Raw genomic sequence first — 19,219 nt, 5'->3', positions numbered from 1 at the left:
GGCAATGACTTACCTCATGCTGCTGGGGATCTTTCGCTTCTTCTTGGTTGAACTGCAGGTACTACTTTTCTCCCTGACCAAGGTCGCAGCTTCACCTATTCTCCAACGGGGTGACAGACTAGGTTGGTTCAGTATCCAGAATTGAGGTGCATACATGCTATCTCAACCTATGGGGCTTCCATACAGATTTCAAGCCGAGGACGCGCCTCTGGGTATTTAAACCAGACTTTAGTCTCGGAAATCCCGAACCTTTGCGTTCTAGGCATAAGCCATTCGAACTCTAGTTTCCACCGTCTCAGTTGGTCTCCTAGGAACTCACCGCGAACACGGGCAGGTGGCTATACCAGACCACCGGAAGTCGTTCGGGCACGACAAACACCAAAGGAATTGCACCTTTAGAGGATTTAAGGTCTCCTAGACCAGGGGTGAGTACACAGGACAGTGCGATTGAGGTGCGCGAAATAGCGCGAGGAGATGCATGCACAATGCAAGGCTTAGCATACAACTTACGACATAGCATTTCATTCAATTGGCACACAGCTCACAACACAACACTTTGTTTAGTCTGGGCACACAGCTCTTTCGGGCACACAGTTCATTTCGGGTACGCAGCTTATTTTGGGCACACAGCTCGTTTTCGGGCACGCAGCTCGACTCTGAGCACACAGCTCATTTCGGTTTGCACTTTTGAACACACAATTCAAGCACTTGAATTTCTGAACACGCAGCTCAAACATTGATTTTCTGAACACACAGCCTGAATTGAAGGTGAATACGCAGCCCACTCTGATTGAAAGTTGAACACGCAGCCCGAACTTTTGATTTTCCAAACACGTAGCTCGAATTGAAGGTGAACACACAGCCTACTCTGATTGAAAGTTGAACACGCAGCCCAAACTTTTGATTTTCGGAACACGCAGCCCGAATTGAAGGTGAACACGCAGCCCACTCTGATTGAAAGTTGAACACGCAGCCCAAACTTTTGATTTTCCGAACACGCAGCTCGAATTGATGGTGAACACGCAGCCCACTCTGATTGAAAGTTGAACACGCAGCCGAAACTTTTGATTTTCCGAACACGCAGCTCGAATTGATAGGTGAACACGCAGCCCACTCTGATTGAAAGCTGAACACGCAGCCCAAACTTTTGATTTTCCGAACACGCAGCTCGAATTGATGGTGAACACGTAGCCCACTCTGATTGAAAGTTGAACACGCAACCCAAACTTTTGATTTTCCGAACATGCAGCTCGAATTGATAGGTGAACACGTAGCCCACGGTTTGAAAGTTGAACACGCAGCCCAAACTTTTGATTTTCCGAACACGCAGCTCGAATTGATGGTGAACATGCAGCCCACTCTGATTGAAAGTTGAACACGCAGCCCAAACTTTCATTTCCTGAACACGCAGCCCAGATTGATAGGTGAACACGCAGCACACAGTTTGATTGAAAGTTGAACACGCAGCCCAAACTTTAATTTCCTGAACACGCAGCCCAGATTGATAGGTGAACACGCAGCCCACAGTTTGATTGAAAGTTGAACACGCAGCCCAAACTTTAATTTCCTGAACACGCAGCCCAGATTGATAGGTGAACACGCAACCCACAGTTTGATTGAAAGTTGAACACGCAGCCCAAACTTTAATTTCCTGAAAATGCAGCCCAGATAGATAGGTGAACACGCAGCCCACAGTTTGATTGAAAGTTGAACACGCAGCCCAAACTTTAATTTCCTGAACACGCAGCCCAGATTGATAGGTGAACACGCAGCCCATACTTTAATTTCCTGAACACGCGGCCCAGATTGATAGGTGAACACGCAGCCCACAGTTTGATTGAAAGTTGAACACGCAGCCCAAACTTTAATTTCCTGAACACGCAGCCCAGATTGGTAGGTGAACACGCAGCCCACAGTTTGATTGAAAGTTGAACACGCAGCCCAAACTTTAATTTCCTGAACACGGAGCACAGATTGATAGGTGAACACGCAGCCCACAGTTTGATAGTTGAAAGTTGAACACGCAGCCCAAACTTTAATTTCCTGAACATGCAGCCCAGATTGATAGGTGAACACGCAGCCCACAGTTTGATTGAAATTTGAACACGCAGCCCAAACTTTAATTTCCTGAACACGCAGCCCAGATTGATAGGTGAACACGCAGCCCACAGTTTGATTGAAAGTTGAACACGCACCCCAAACTTTAATTTCCTGAACACGCAGCCCAGATTGATAGGTGAACACGCAGCCCACAGTTTGATAGTTGAAAGTTGAACACGCAGCCCAAACTTTAATTTTCTGAACACGCAGCCCAGATTGATAGGTGAACACGCAGCCCACAGTTTGATAGTTGAAAGTTGAACACGCAGCCCAAATTGAGTAGTCTTTTAATTTCGAACACACAGCTCATTCTGAACCTACAGGATGCGATGACAGAACTTGCAAAAGTTGAAACAAACTCAGATGTCCGACATCTTCCTCTTTTCCTTTTGCTTTGAAGTTTGGAACCTATATAGCTTCAGATGGGTTCTGGCTTTACTGTTCCCACACGGGTCGAGTTGAACCCTGCGTTTTTTTTGAAAGAACAAAATCTTGTTTTGCACAAATGTGGAGAATGACACGGCACTCTGAGCACAAGACAATTTTTGAAATTAAGAAATGTGTTCTGAACTGGGCATTGAGCCTACGACTGAACACAGCGAAAAAGATTTGAACAATGGAAAAGAAAAGGTAAACAACCTAAACGCATCGAGACACACTCGGAATGACTCAAAGCCAGAATCGAGACAAACAAAAACAAAAGACACGACACACAGACGTGTTACAAAGACGAGAGACCTCTCAATACACGAGGAGCCAGTTTCTTCGGGTATTGTTTCCCACCCTTTCTTAATTGTGATTCTCACATCACTCGGCCCTCAAGCTCTGTTTTTGCTGAAAAAGCCCTTTTCCTCACTTTTTCTCTCAGCGCACATCTCTCTATTCTTTAATCTCTCATTTTTTTATCCCTCCCCTAGGTGGTTGATGGATGAACAGGAAGTTGCGGGCTCACACCCAACATAATTAGCTCGCGGCTATTTCCTCCGGTGACATCTGTCGATGCGTCGGATGAGGGAATGGGGCATCTCGATCCATTCCAATTCGTGCTTCGCACTCGGCTTGATACCTCGCTGCTTGGAGGATGAGAGGGCTTTCAACCCTTTGTTGTTAACTTCAGTTGTGCCCTTTTCTGGCGGGTAGAGTGCCCTTCTTGGCAAGTATGTTGACAATGGGAAAGTCAGGAAGCCTGACTCAACTGTGCCCCTAGTTCATCATTTTGACCATTTTTTCGTTTTAGTTTTCTCTTAAAAAAAATTTGACCAAAATGAGAATTAGATTAACATGCTTGTTCAATTTTCTGATTTAAAATCATGCAAGTTGGTCTATGAGCACTGAAAATTTTCCTCTTTTGGGTCCAAGAAATGGTCCAGTTTTGAAAATGGAATACTTTTCGAAAAGGTTAGTCAACCTCAGTAAAAATTCTCAAAAACTATTTTTGCAAACGACCACTGCTCAACGAGCACGGAACCTACTCTCGAGATGCACAACCTCGGATTCGAAGGAAGATTGCCCCTTGCTTGAAGAGAGCTGCATGGCAATGGAAAGTTGCCCCTTGTTTGAACGGCACCGCAGTGCATTGAATGGCAACGGAAAGTTGCCCCTTGTTTGGATGGCACCGCGGCGCATTGAATGGCAACGGAAAGTTGCCCCTTGTTTGAACGGCACCGCGGCGCATTGTAGGCAGTCCTCAGAGCGACGAACACAACCAAACTCTCGAATACAGAGAAAGCGAAGATGATCAGAACCATCGCATGGACACAATCGAATTGTTTTACGGCTGGACTTCAGAATGAAGTTGCCTACGTATCCCAAAGATGGGAATCAAGCCTCACGTAGTTCGGGGTTAAGGTACACTCGGGTATTAACCTCTCCTTTTTATGCTCTAACTTTTGCCAAAGTGCCCGTTGCGGGTTTTCGACCTTGCGAGCTTTGTTCTTCTTTTCTTTTCAATTCTTTTTCTTCTCTTTTTTTTTTTGTTCTTTTCTTTGCATCTTTCTTTTTTGTTCTTTTTTTTTGCATTTTTTGCTTCTTTTTTTTTTTGTATTTTTCTCTTGCTCTAACTTTTGCCTGGGTCGCCCTTCCGAGTTTTCGGCCCAGCGAGCCTCTCAAGGGTAAAAGTGTAGCTTTGTCCATGTCAAATGGTTTTGAGATCCTGAAATTATCTGAATCCAGGAGAATGGCTGTTGTTCTAGCTTTGCAAGCTTCTTTTGATGATATCTGATCTTCTTGATCTGACTTTCTTGGCTCTTGTTCAAGGGCTGCTTCAAATCTAGCCACACAGGCCTCACATTGTAGTTGACCGTTGAACGTTCTGAATAGGCCCAAGGTTTGAAAGCAAGGACTCAAGTCTCGAGGCTGAGAGCGATCCTAAGCTGCACAATCTCAAGAGCGATTCCACACAGGTCTTCGCGGGACCGCGCAAAATATTTTGTTTTTGAAAATTTTTAAGAAAAGCGACAAATTGCTCGCGCTGAAGATAGTGTGAAACCAGTCTGGATCAAGCCAGGGTCCTTCTCAGTACTCACGCTAACACGCATGATTCCATCATTAAGGGCTTAGCATGCCTCTCTTTCTCTCAATTGATCAAAGTTTTGCAAATCCCGAGGAATTCCTTCCTCTTTGTTTTCACCGCGGTGTTTAAAAAGTTTTGAAAAACTTAGGTCGATGCAATGATTTTGGGGCGCAGAAGAGTAGGCGAAAAGTACTGCTGTTTCATTCAAACTTTCTGGCACAATTGGCACATGGCCGAGGCAAACACAAGAGCGTGAAAAACCACTGCTATTTCATTCAAATCTGTTGGTGTAACTGGCTCCACAGCAGAAACAGACTCAAAACGAAACGAAAAGACAAACATAAAACAAAATGGTGACACCCGAGGTAACACCTCCCGGAATCACCCGACTCCTATACAACAGGACTGACTCGATACGATAAGACAGACCCGAAACAAAAGGGACTGACTCAAAACAAAAAGACAGACTCAAAACAAAACAACAAAACTGACCCAATACCCAAGTCAGCATGTACAAAAACTAGCATTCACAAATGCTCAAAACAGTGCGCGCCATACGCCACATCCGAGGTAAACCGCGTGCCGCCTGCAGGTGGTTCAACCCCTAATCACATACTTGCATTACCCTCGAAATCCACCAACCCGGTGGTGACAGATTTTGCCGAGCTTGGAGGGAGGATAACTTCATTATCAATCAAATCTTGCACTTCGTGGCGAAGACGGAAGCAATTGTCGGTGCTGTGCCCGGTTTGCTGATGGTATGCACAGTACTGGGTACCATCATGCTTAGCTGGAAGAGGACTCGGGAGAGGCCGAGGCTCGAGGGGTTTGAGATGCCCTTTTTTGACGAGGATTTGAAGGGCCTTAGACAAAGGCATATAGAGGGCATGGAAGACTCTGCGACCTCGGGGCGGACAATTCGAGGCTTGCTGACTTTTGCTGGACGCACTCGAAAAAGGGTCGGCAGGTGCTGCCTTGGCTCTCTGATCTCTTCTAGGTGCGGGGTTAGGATTGGAGGGTGCTGTCCTGGCACGACGGTCCCCATCTTGATTTTCCCTCTGGCTTAAACTGCTCTCGGCCTGAGTGGGGAAGATGTCGTCTACAGTTTTCACAGCAACAGCGAACACTTGCTGTTTATTTAATCCTCCGGCTTTCAAAGCCTCAACAGCCCACAGGAGTTGTTCGTAGGGATCGGTGTCCACCTTCATCTTGTTCTTACCACTCGCCTCGGCTTGGTAGAAGGTTTGAGTTGCTACATCAGAGCGGAGCCCCGTTGTTGTCGACATGCCATTGCCGGAACTTGGGATGGCTTCAGGTTGACTAAGTTCGATTACAATTCGTCCCAGTAGCGGGGGCTCCTGCGGTATGAAATTTCCAGCATACGATGCATTTGGCGGCGGAACCGACATTCCGCAGGCTAGATCCGCCACGGATCTTTGAAGGTCACCAATCATTCGCATCAATTCGAACGTGGTGGGTTCACGGGTTGGAAATAACTGGGGTTCCCAGATCGGATGTGCGGCAGGTGACCTGGGTGGGTGTGGCACTTCACCATCGGTATAACCTTGCAATGTGGTTCCTTGGTCCAATGTGGCTGCCATAACCACAATTTCTTCCGAATTTTGCGCCATCACGAGTTTTGCTGAACTGAACAGAGGTGATGAGACTGGTGACTGACGGATCAGATGGACCGGGTTGGTGACTAATGAATCTGAAGAACCGGTGAGCCTTTCCCTGTCTTGCCTCAGCAAAGGGGAACACTGGTTGCTCTGAACCGAGTCTTTGAACTGAAAGAGAAAATAAGCAGCATCTCAGCCCAATCCCACCAATACAGACATGAATATAACTGAATAACTGTATTCGACCACTGATCACTGTTCCCAAAATTACTGTCCCCAAAACTGCACTTGATACCCGCAGATATAACTGATTTCCGAAAATACTGAACTGGTGCCCGAAAGCCTAATACCCAAAATACTGAACTGGCGCCCGCAGGCCTGATGCCCAAACTAAAACACTGATACATGCATTCCTGTAGAGACGCACTCTAAAGCACATAACAGATAAGTGAGAGCCAAAAACACCCCTATGTTGGGGTAGGGTTTCCCTGTCCTATTTTGTCAGGAGCTAGGGTTTCACTACGCACACAGCGGTTTCAAACAACCTATAAACGGGTAAGCAACCTGTCCTAGTTTGGAATGGTCTCTATGGATCCGAATATGCACTAGGTCGAATGGTCAAAGAGGGTGCCCCGGTAAAACCGGGGTTTGTGTTCCCATACTGGCAGAGCCCACAATCGGTCAGCCTTATGGTCATGCCTTGACAAGACAAGCCTCCGGCAAACCGTTCAGGAATAGCAGATGGCAAACACGGTGTCCTAGGCGCACCAATGCAAATGCAATGCAAAGAATCACACAAGTGTAGTCAAAAACAGATATCACGAGTTCGAGTCAAGTTCTCTAAATCCCCAGCAGAGTCGCCAGAAACTGTAGACGTCCCCCGAACGCCCCGGGAGGAACGAGCTCCCGTTCTGTTCATTTTGGGGTCACTACAGCTCAGGACTCTTAATTTTGTCACGGTTCTAAGTCTGAACCAAAGAGTCCAAATCCGGCAAATCGTTTTGAGAAAAAACAGATTTTTTGAAAGAAATGCCAAACATAGACTGTTTTGCCAGATACAGAGTCGCCACCTAAATGTTTTTTACTGGGAAATTTAGGAAACCCTGACTCGGTGCCAAAGGCCACGTGTCCGTCATCACCAAAAGTTGCCTCGGCTCGGGAACTTAGGTACGATTGGGGAAGGTCACTTCGTGAGCACCCCCGCTCGCCCGATCAAAGATGGGCCTCTACTAACCATGATATCTATTTTTGAAAACTTTGTGTATCCTTATTCCGGTTATTAGCCTAGGTTACTATGTGATGCGCACAGCATACAAGTATAGACTGGATCGCCTGAATTGGAACAAAACATTTCATGTTCGTTTTTTTGAAAGATGGTTTGCTACTCGCAAGTAGGCTTAAAATGCAGATTTTGCAACCCTCAGGTGGGCTTAGAAAAGATGGTTTTGCCACTATCTAGTGGGCTTAAAACTCACAGTCAATGATTTATTCCAATCCAAGTAACCCAACCTTCACCCACAGGCATTCAGGCAGTTATATCAGATAAGCATATAGCCTCATGGTAAGCATGCTATCATGGCAGTCACTCACACGCATGCAAGGATGCTAAAGCATAAAACTCACCGGGTACTCCAAGCCAAAACAGATATTACATTTAGAAATCATGCATGATCCTAAGTATACAGAAATGCCTAATGCAACACATGCAAAATGCGACTATAGCAGGCTCGGCTATTCTAAACATGATGTATGGAATGCTACAGCTAACATGCATTCATTTTGGAATTGAAATACAAATGCAGTTAGTATGATGCGCCGAGCCCGGTGCATGCAATACAGATGAATGATGCAAACATGCTGTCATACTGTATGCTAATTGAAATATGCCCTAATCCAACCATCATAAACAGATAAATAAAAGGGAAGAAAGACGTGGGGTTGGAAGACATACAACACACACACGCACACTTATTACAATTATGCCCTCGCACAGAGGGTCCAAATAAATATACAGTCCCGAATAAAAGAATATTACAGTCCAAATATTACAGTCCAAATTCTTAATTAATTAATCAAATTAACTAGGAAAGCTGTAAAACTGGCGTGCAAGCCAGGGACAGCCTTGCTTCTGATGAATGCTGTATGTTTGGGCTGCCTTGCGCGGAAATCCACTGGGATGCCCCAATTAGCCTCTGTTTAGCAGTTATTCTTGAAACGCGTGCCAAGTCTCGAAAAGTTGTTGATTCTTCATTTTGCTGCAACAGAGAGCAGGAAAGGGGCATAGCAATGTATTTTCACAAATATATGCATGCCTCGATCCTCGTGCCACCAATCACGCATACCGAGGCATGATGGCCGAGGAGTCGAATTGTACAACTCAATATAGAATGAATGCACATGAAAACACAACAAGACCTAACTCCATCATGGATGATCCGGAGTGTCGGTGACTGGGGAATTGAGACACGTTCTGTCACTCGGAGTACTAAACGCACCTCGTTTCTCGTGCCCGGGCTAACTCCTATTCCGAACACGATGCAATATGCATGACATACATGAAATGCAACTAAGATACAGCCTAGCATGCACAATGCTATGAAAATGAGATGTCTCGAAATGCGTGCACATGGGCACGCAAACCGAGAAAATGACAAAATGCAATGCAAATGACATGGAAATAGGATATGGGCTTACACTAACATGAGAGAGCCTCAGCCACACTCACATAAGAGGCCGGTAGATGAAAATGAAGTGCCTCGAAATGCGTGCACACGGGCACGCAAATCGAGGCAATGGCATATGCAATGCAATGGCATGGAAATGGCATATAGAATGCAACATGGACTTATACTAACATGAGAGAGCCTCAGCCACACTCACATAAGAAGCCAATGGATGAAAATGAAGTGCCTCGAAATGCGTGCACACGGGCACACAAACCGAGGCAATGGCATACGCAATGCAAATGCATGAAAATGGCATATAGAATACAACATGGACTTATACTAACATGAGAGAGCCTCAGCCACACTCACATAAGAGGCCGATGGATGAAAAAGAAGTGACTCGAAATGCGTGCACACGGGCACGCAAACCGAGGCAATGGCATATGCAATGCAATGGCATGGAAATGGCATATAGAATGCAACATGGACTTATACTAACATGAGAGAGCCTCAGCCACACTCACATAAGAGGCCGATGAATGAAAATGAAGTGCCTCGAAATGCGTGCACACGGGCACGCAAACCGAGGCAATGGCATATGCAATGCAATGGCATGGAAATGGCATATAGAATGCAACATGGACTTATACTAACATGAGAGAGCCTCAGCCACACTCACATAAGAGGCCGATGAATGAAAATGAAGTGCCTCGAAATGCGTGCACACGGGCACGCAAACCGAGGCAATGGCATATGCAATGCAATGGCATGGAAATGGCATATAGAATGCAACATGGACTTATACTAACATGAGAGAGGCTCAGCCACACTCACATAAGAGGCCGATGAATGAAAATGAAGTGCCTCGAAATGTGTGCACACGGGCACGCAAATCGAGGCAATGGCATATGCAATGCAATAATGGAAATTGATATGAAAACATGCTATTGGATTTTCAGCAATGAAATGTGGGGGAAAACAGCCCTGAAATGAGGCGAAAACACACCCGATGCAGGGAATAGTCCCGAAATATGAATTTTGGCACCCGAAATGGCCTACAGCTATACCAAACATACAAAATTGGCACATGCAATGAATAGACAGAAGCAAGGCAGCCCCTAAATAAGCACGTTTCCAGTTTATAGCATGGCCAAACAGCAAACCAAAACAGGGCAAAACTAGCATGCAAGAAATGGCCCTAAACATGAGATTGTGAAGCAACTCACAGCTTCTAACTCCAAATAGGTTAGGGCCCTTCAACAACATTGAAGAGGGGCCAAAAATAAGACATTTTACAGAACTGTAAAAACCTCAAAAACAAACACAAGTATGGCTGCACTCCCATGCAAGAAAAAGGGCCAAAAGGTGGCCAAAGAGGCAAGTGGTATATGCAAAGCCCAAACTGAAAAATTCCCTTCTACAACATTGAAGAGGGACCAAAAATATGACTATTTACAGAACTGTAAAAACCTCAAAAACAAACACAAGTGTGGCTACACTCCCATGCAAGAAAAGGGGCCAAAAGGTGGCCAAAGAGGCAAGTGGTATATGCAAAGCCCAAAATGAAAAATTCCCTTCTACAACATTGAAGAGGGACCAAAAATATGACTATTTACTGAACTATAAAATGACCAAAACAGTATACAAACATGCTAGAAATGCAATGCAAAATGAGGCTCAAAAGTGGCTATAACACAAAGTGTACAAAATATTCATCAAACAGCCAAAGGCCCTTAATGAAACATGTTAAGAAGGTCAAAATAAGACTATTTCTAGGCCTCTAAAAAGACCAAAAACAGAAGCATGATAGGCTGCCAAAGCATGCAAGAAAATAGCATTCAAGGAGGATATTGAAGCAAGTGCAAGATGGGGGGCTCAAACAGGGTTGAGCCCTTCAACAAAAATGTAGAATAGCTCAAAATATACCTAGTTTCAGTTAAGGTTGGAGCCCAAAACAATAAGCAACTTGGCTAAGAAATTGGCACAAAAATGAGCTAAAAAGGGGGAAAGTCTACTTACCCATGAAGACCAACACTTTTGTTGCTTCTTGGACCAGATTTGATGACTCTAAGCTACTGGAATCCCTTCCTTTGCTGCTGGAATGGAGTGGTGATGGTAGAGCTTGAAGATGATGAAGAAAATGGAGCCAAAACTTGAAGGAAATGGAGTGATATGTATGTATATCTTCAAAGCAACTCTTGTAACCCTTTTTCTAGAGTTGGGAGGCTCTCTATATGGATAAGAGATGGAGAGAAGAGTCTAGCCAAAGTGGAGGGAAAATGAGGCCTTTTGTTCCCCCACAAAATATCCCCCGGATATAGATATTTTCTGGGGGAAACAGCTGTGCAGCTGTAAAGTACACACAGTGAGGAAGCAGGCCGGCCAGGTATTTTTGTTGCAGGTGGCTGGCCGGCCACCACCCATAGCCGGCCGGCTAGGGGTCAAAAAGGCCAAGTGGCTTTAGTGGCCAGCCACCACATATTGGTGGCCTCCCAGGTCCCCTCTTCACAACCCTATGGTTCGAATTTGGAAACTCTAAAACAGGAGAGAGAACAAGCCATTTTGAGGAGGGGTTCAGAAGGTTCAAATGGAATTAATGGCCAGCCATAAACTTTTAGGGTCCTCCCATGTGTGTACATCACAAATATGTGGTTCAAAGTTCAAGAAAGTGACCCAAGGGTGTTCAACATTGGCTCGGAAGGAGGGGTTCAAAAGGGTCAAGAAACATTAGTGGCCGGCCATGAACTTTTAGGGTCCTCCCATGTGTGTATATCACAAATATGTGGTTTGGGTTTGAAGAAAATGGCTCCAAGGTGTTCAACATTGGCCCGGAAGTGCGAAAAACGAGCGTCGGAGGGCGAAAATGGAATATAACTGGTTGCCAAGATAATTGCTGGACTCCCACCCTCCGGTGACCTTCCTGGTGATGAAACAGAGGCACCTACCAAAAATGAACAAAAATCGATGCAAAACGAAAGTTCGGGGGCCAAAACGCGCAGTTCAGGGTCCCGAAAAATGGGCTATTAAGCACCGAAAGTGGCATTCGGTCACGAAGTGGGTTTCTCAGACCCCAGTGCCCCTTGAAAGGGAGAAAATAAGATGTATGCCAAAATTTAGAGCAAACGGAGATGGTTAAGCGGTCCCGAACCGAGGCACACGGCCAACGGTCCCGAAAAATCGGAAACCGGGCTCCGAAATGGGAAAAATGGCCTACGGCCACAAAATGTAGCCCACGGCCACTGAGAGATGGTCTACAGGACCTCTCCCTCCCCTCAGGAAAAGAAATAGAGAAAACCGAGTCTGGTTCGCAAACCGAAGCAAGGCACAGAAGAGGGTTCGGAAGTCCGGAGGCAGGGCTCGCAGTCAAGACTCTGAAACTTCTGAACGAGCACATTATGCAATATCACCAAGTGCTCAACTAGTGACGTCTGAGTCTCAAGGTCGGTCAAAAATGGGGTGTCTACAGGCCCACCCTTAGATCCATCTTTTAAGTTGATAGTTTGCATAATGCTGTTCTGATATTTTGTTCTGGGCCTAGATGTATGTATGACATGATACTAGGAAAGAAGTAAATAAGAAGTTACAGGTTTCCACTGCCTAATGAAAAAATAAAGATGAGTTGGGAAAAGTTTTAGTTGTTGACACATGTATGGAAATGTAAGCATGGGAAGACATGATTGGTTTTATGAGGTGTACCATTGAAGTATTATAACGATTATTCAGTGAATTTACTATCATTCCTATTTTCATGTCTTTGTTTTTCTATAGTTATATTTCCTTTTGATGTAATTTTGTTTATTGTATGTTCTGCTTTATTTTCTATTGTTTATTATTCAATTTTTATCTGCATTATTCTACTTCTTGACAGATAGAAACTGTGACATAAGTTCACTGTTCTCGTGCATATATATATATATTCTCTTTCAATGTCTGATTACAGGACGGTGTTAATATCTTGGCTGTTAATTATGGTTCTCCTGGTGCATGTCCATATCCTCGGCAATTGAAACTTGTAAGTTTGGGCCAACATTTTTTTACTCTCTCTCTCTCTCTGTCTCATGGGTTATTGTGATTGCAATTTTACTGCATTTGTTGAGAAAGAATGCAGAAGCTACATTAGATGTCTTTTTTCTGATCTCTTTAGGCTGCTGCAGTCAACACTTCTCTAAGAGGGAAGAAGCTGACCCAATTAGCCAAACTCAAGTGTTTGGAATCGGTTTCAGGGCTAGCCTACTGGGGGCTTATATCCCCTTAATAAGCTTGTTCTTAGAAAATATGGTATCTAACAAATTTTAATCTTGGGAATGATTAGATTTTTAACTTTTCAATTTTGATTGTGAGGTGTTGTGGCTCAACATGATGGTTTAATTTGTTATGAATTCATTTGTTTCAACGATGTACAAGAAAAAAATTCATATTTTTCAGCTCTAAAGCGAATTATATCAAATCAATGGAGTAGATAGGTCAGGAGGGTCAGGCTTTGGTTGGCCAATTATAGTGGTCCTTGGGTTCTGTATCAAACCTTCTAACATGACTGATAAATTGGTCAGGTTTTGGTTAACATTATGATTCTTACAAAGATTTCTCAGCCTTACAAAACCCACTTGGAGCCTCTGTTGCGATGAGCATCCAGTTTTTATTGTTCTCCATGCTGTATGAACATTATTTGAGCATGTTTCACCCAATTTTAATTGAGCTTGGTCTGATCCAATTTTGGAGTTTTTATGGCAGCATGAACTGCATGGCACGGAGTGGTGCTTGCTTGAGTCTTAACACTTTTTTGGCAAATTGCCAGTATCATTTCTCAATTACCACTTAGCTTGCTTTCATATATTAGATTATAACTTATGTTTTTCAATTACATTTGGAACAGGGAATATATGGTTATCCAATTGAGATCCAAGCCCTTTTCTTTTTTGCACTGAGGTGTGCACAACAAATGTTAAAACCAGAGGGTGGTGGCAAGGAATTGATTGAGCGGATTGACAAGAGGATTACAGCCCTGAGCTTCCACATACAAAATTACTACTGGCTTGATTTCACTCAATTGAATATTGAATTTGAACATGTACAGTTTAATTATTCTTTGTAAAATATTGAATTTGATGGTTTGATCAATTTTTATTTTTATTTTCTGTTATGATGTTTTTGTGAATAGAATGTAAATAATTAGCTCTTAGAGAGTGAGAGACGGCACCACCGTCGGAAAAAATAGAAATTTTTAATATTTTTATTAATTTTGTTATAGGTTTTACTTTTTGCGACGACATTATACTGTCGCAAAAAATAGAAATTTTATTATTTAAAATAGAAAATTTATTATTTTTTAATATTTTTTGTGACGGCATTACACTGTCGCAAAAAATAGAAAATTTTATATTTTTTATACTTTTTGCGACGGCACCACACCGTCGCAAAAACAGTATTTTTTTTTTAAAAAAAAGACTATTAGCGACGGTATTTTTTGCCGTCTCAAATAACATTTTTAGCGACGGTGAAATAGGGCCGTCGCAAAAAAGTCAAGAAATTTCAAACGTTATTAGCGACTGTACGGTGCCGTCGCAAAAGGTAAAAAATGCCGTCGCAAAATATTAGCGACGGCACTTACCGTCGCAAAAACTCTTTTGCAACCCCTGCAGTTGCGACCCCCCTATTGCAGTCGCAAAAAGTCATTTTGCCGTCGCAAAAAGTATTGGCGACGGCATTAAGAGTATTAACGACGGTATTTTACCGTCGCAAAAAGTCAATTTTTTTGTAGTGAAACATAGTTTTGAAACTTAGCCATTTTGATTGGCAGCAGCAGTTCATTCCCAAAAGGGATGCCATACGTCTCCGTTTTAGCTCCCCAAATTCAAGTAGTTCTATCTTTGGATAAATACAACCCTCTGATTAAGAGGTTCATCCTTAAGATAATCAATTATAAATCAGATGTATGAATTAAAATTGGGCACAATAATTAAAGTCGAATTCAAAATATTCTAAAAGTTACAATTTATTATTATCGCTAAGTTACTCTTGTAGTATACAAATTAATAAAGATAAATTACATTGATCTTTTGAAAAAAATACAGCAAATTTTAATAATATGAAGATACAAAGATACAAAAGATAAAATATATTTTTCAATGTAAGAAATGACAATACATTTTTTATTCAGACAACTAATAAACAAATTTATAATGAAAAAACGGATTAACTATTATATGAATTAAAACTTTCAAATGTAATTATATAAAATTTATGAGATATATTATATTTATTTTGTCATCTGACCAGGGATCGGTGTAATTTATCTAATTAGTAATAAAGACAACCCTTAATATCAATAAAAACATTTTAAAAAAAATCAGAGACCAACCATTGGCATTTCGACCATGTACTCTACACGTTTATGTCTTTTGGATATCATCATTGAACTCGAAACAATTTTTGATCATCTTTGGTGGAATGCATAAAATTGACAAAGGCTCAGCTTTCTCACCGGTCCCAAATCAAATTGGAATATATTGTTAATTTTTGTCAGCTTTTCATGGAATCTAAATCAATAATTTAAACCGTTTAATATGTATAGCTCGTCCATCATTTAATTCTTATAAAAAATCGCGTTAATTGAATATTGATAGCCATTTGATCAGATCAAATTTGTATCAACGAAAACTATTATTTTAGAAATAAATTATTAATACAAATATAATTTAATCAAGTAGTTATTGATATCCGATCAGCGTGATTTTTTATAAAGATAAAATATTTGACAAGACTTACATATTGACAGTTTGAATTATCGATATGCGTTTTGTGGTAGCCCCACCGGAGTCCAACATAATGCTCCAATTAGAAAACTCAACTAATGTCCTGGATCTCATTTGGCAATATCACTTTTTAACTTAAAAGTAAAAAAGTCACTAAAAAAATTAAAAAACCTAGAATCTATACTAAAAAGTCAAAAATTATATTTTCTGTCTACTTTTTATACATCTTTTCGTAAAAAATTAAAAAAATTATTTCAAACATACTATTTTTTTCATTATATTTTTACAAAAAAGGTCAAAAAATTACTAAAAAAATATGTTCCCAAACGAGACCATTGAGAAAGTTGTATTAAAAAAAAAAAAAAAAAAAATTCAATTGATAAGAGAATAATTACAAGTATGAATCATAATATGAAAGAAATAAACATCACTACAAATAGTATCAAACAACTCTTAATAGGAATCGAACTCAACAAATGACATCAAACTTTTTTTTTTTCTACTCTTAGAGAACTCAAATTCCCATAACAAAAAATATTAAATATTTATAATATCAAACTCTTTTCTATAAAAAATTGAACATAAAACTCACTTCATAAATATTGGCTTCGTTTGGAAAGTTGTTATTTTAGTAGGTTATTTTAGTTTTTGACTATTTTAGTAAGTTAAAATTTTTGTGTTTGGGAAGATGATTAGATTTTTTTATGGTTGGATATGATGTTTGTGTGAGAAAAAGTGAAATGATTATGGGTTTGATGTGATATTTTGTCTTATTAGCTATTTTAGCCTATTTTATCTTTTTGTGAATTTTAGCCTAAATTAGGCTATTTTTTTTGGGAGTTTTTTTGATAAATCCATTTTCTAAGAGCTTTATTCCATCCAACCCATATTCTTTTTGACTATTCCATTAGGTCCAATTTGAGATAAGAAGACCAAAATACCCTTTTCATCTACTTATGTTCCATTTAGTTCACATTATTTTCTTATATTTTAATAGGTCCTATGGGTGACATAATTACCAAAATACCCTTAATGTGAATGTTCACACCGTCAACGTAAATGTTCATATCGTCAATGTGTAGGGGCCCGGCCCATGTCGATCCTCGTGGGTGTCCGAAAAAATTTGAGTCGGGCCGGGCCGGCCCACAGGCCAAAAAAATAGGCCCGGCTCGGCCTGTTGATAATATAAATATTCACATTGACAAGTTAACATTCACACTGATAGGAGTGTAAAATTGACCTGCGGCCCGAAACTAGCCCGCCGCCCCGGGCGGGCTCGGACCGGCCGTTCACAATGTGAATATTCACATTGATATATTAACATTAACAATAACATTAACAAGAGTGTAAAATTGGCCCATGACCCGTGGGCAGCCCGAAGCCCGGGCCCCGGTCGGGGCGGGCCCGGCCCGGCCCATTGACAATGTGAATATTAACATTGATATGCTAACATTCACATTGATAGGAGCGTAAAATTAGCCCGCGACCTGTGGCCGGCCCGAAACCCGCCCGCGAATCGTGGGCTGCCCTGGGCAGGCCCGGCCCGACCCGTTGATAATGTGAATATTCACATTGACATGTTAACATTCACATCGATAAGAGTATAAAATTAGCCTGCGCCCTGTGGCTGCTCGAAACTAGCCCACGGCCCGTGGGCGGCCCGGGGGCGGCCCGGGGTGGCCCCGGCCCGGCCTGTTGACAATGTGAATATTCACATTGACATGTTAACATTCACATTGATAAGAGTGTAAAATTGACTTGCGTCCCATTGGCGACATGAAGCCCGTGGGCGGCGCGGGGCGAGCCCGGTCCGGCCCGTTGACAATGTGCATATTCACATTGACATATTAACATTCTCATTGATAGGAGTGTAAAATTGGCCCGTTGCTCGTGGGCGGCCCGAAACCCGCCCGCTGCCCAGGGCGGGCCCGGCCCGGCTCGTTGACAATGTGAATATTCACATTGACATATTAACATTAACATTGATAAGAGTGTAAACTTGGCCCGTGACCCGTGAGCAGCCCGAAGCCCGGCCCCGGGCAGGGGCGGGCCCGGCCTGTTGACAACGTGAATATTCACATTGACATATTAACATTCACATTGATAAGAGTGTAACATTAGCCCGTGCCCCGTGGCTGCCGAAATACGTCCATGGCCCGTGGGCGGCCCAAGGCGGGCCCGGCCCGGCCTGTTGACAATGTGAATATTCACATTGACATGTTAATATTCACATTGATAAGAGTGTAAAATTGACTCGCGTCCCACGGGCGGCCTGAAGCCCGTGGGCGGCCCGGGTTTGGGTCCGGGCCTACCCCGGGCCGCGGGCGAGCTTCGGGTAGCGGACAAATTTACACTCCTATCAATGTTAATGTTAACATGTCAATGTGAATATTCATATTGTCACAGGTCGGGCCAAGCCCGCCTCAGGCTGTGATCAGGCTTCGAGCCGCCCACGGGCTGCGGGCCAATTTTACACTCCTATTAATGTGAATGTTAACATGTCAATGTAAATATTCACATTGCCAACGAGCCAGGCCCGCCCCCGCCTGAGGTCAGGCTTCGGGCTGCACACGGGTCACGGGCCAATTGTACACACTTATCAATGTGAATATTAACATGTCAATGTGAATATTCACATTGTCAACAGGCCGGGCCGGGCCCGCGCCGGGCCATCCACGGGCCGTGGGCGGGTTTCGGGCAGCCACGGGGCGCGGGCTAATTTTACACTCCTATCAATGTGCATGTTAACATGTCAATATGAATATTCACATCGTCACGAGTCGGGCCAAACCCGCCTCGGGCTGCGGTCGGGCTTCGGGCCGCCCACGGGCTGCAGGCCAATTTTACATTCTTATCAATGTGAATGTTAACATGTCAATATGAATATTCACATTGTCAACAGGCCAGGCCGGGCCGGGCTCGCTCCGGGCAGCGGGCGGGCTTTTGGCCGTCCATGGACCGCGGGCTAATTTTATACTCTTATCAATGTGAATGTTAACATGTCAATGTGAATATTCACATTGTCAACGGGCCGGACCGGGCCCGCCCCAGGCCGCCCATGGGCCGCGGGCGGGTTTCGCGCCACCACGGGACGGGGGCCAATTTTACACTCCTATTAATGTGAATGTTAACTTGTCAATGTGAATATTCACATTGTCAACGGGCCGGGCCGGGTCGGCCCGCCCTAGACTGCTGTCCAGTTTTATACTCTTATCAATGTGAATGTTAACATGTCAATGTGAACATTCACATTGTCAACAGGCAGGGCCGGCCCCGTCTACGGCCCGTGGGCGGGTTTCGGGCAGCCATGAGGTGCGGGCTAATTTTGCACTCTTATCAATGTGAATGTTAACATGTCAATGTGAATATTCACATTGTCAACGGGCCGGGCCGGGCCCGCCCCGGGCGGGCTTTTGGCCGCCTATGGGCCGCGCCCCAATTTTATACTCTTATCAATGTGAATGTTAACATGTCAATGTGAATATTCACATTGTCAATGGGCCGGACCGGGCTTGCCCCGGGCCGCCCATGGGCCGCGGGCGAGTTTCGCGCCGTCACGGGACGGGGGCT

General features: G+C 43.4%; 1 long non-coding RNA gene across 1 annotated transcript in view; it reads left to right on the top strand.

Annotated features, from left to right (window-relative positions):
• The window catches only part of LOC145813650 (uncharacterized), a 57,839-nt gene extending 43,883 nt beyond the window's left edge, over window positions 1-13,956 (top strand). The window contains exons 3-5 of the long non-coding RNA XR_014356849.1: window positions 12,838-12,909; window positions 13,629-13,687; window positions 13,771-13,956. This is a non-coding gene — a long non-coding RNA (uncharacterized LOC145813650). The remainder of the gene's footprint in view (window positions 1-12,837; window positions 12,910-13,628; window positions 13,688-13,770) is intronic.
• The last annotated feature ends 5,263 nt before the right edge of the window (window positions 13,957-19,219 follow it).

This window comes from Camellia sinensis, chromosome 15 (assembly GCF_055761805.1).
Source record: "Camellia sinensis isolate YWXY chromosome 15, ASM5576180v1, whole genome shotgun sequence".
Classification (NCBI taxonomy): domain Eukaryota; kingdom Viridiplantae; phylum Streptophyta; class Magnoliopsida; order Ericales; family Theaceae; genus Camellia; species Camellia sinensis.
This window is presented reverse-complemented; position numbering and strand designations above follow the sequence as displayed.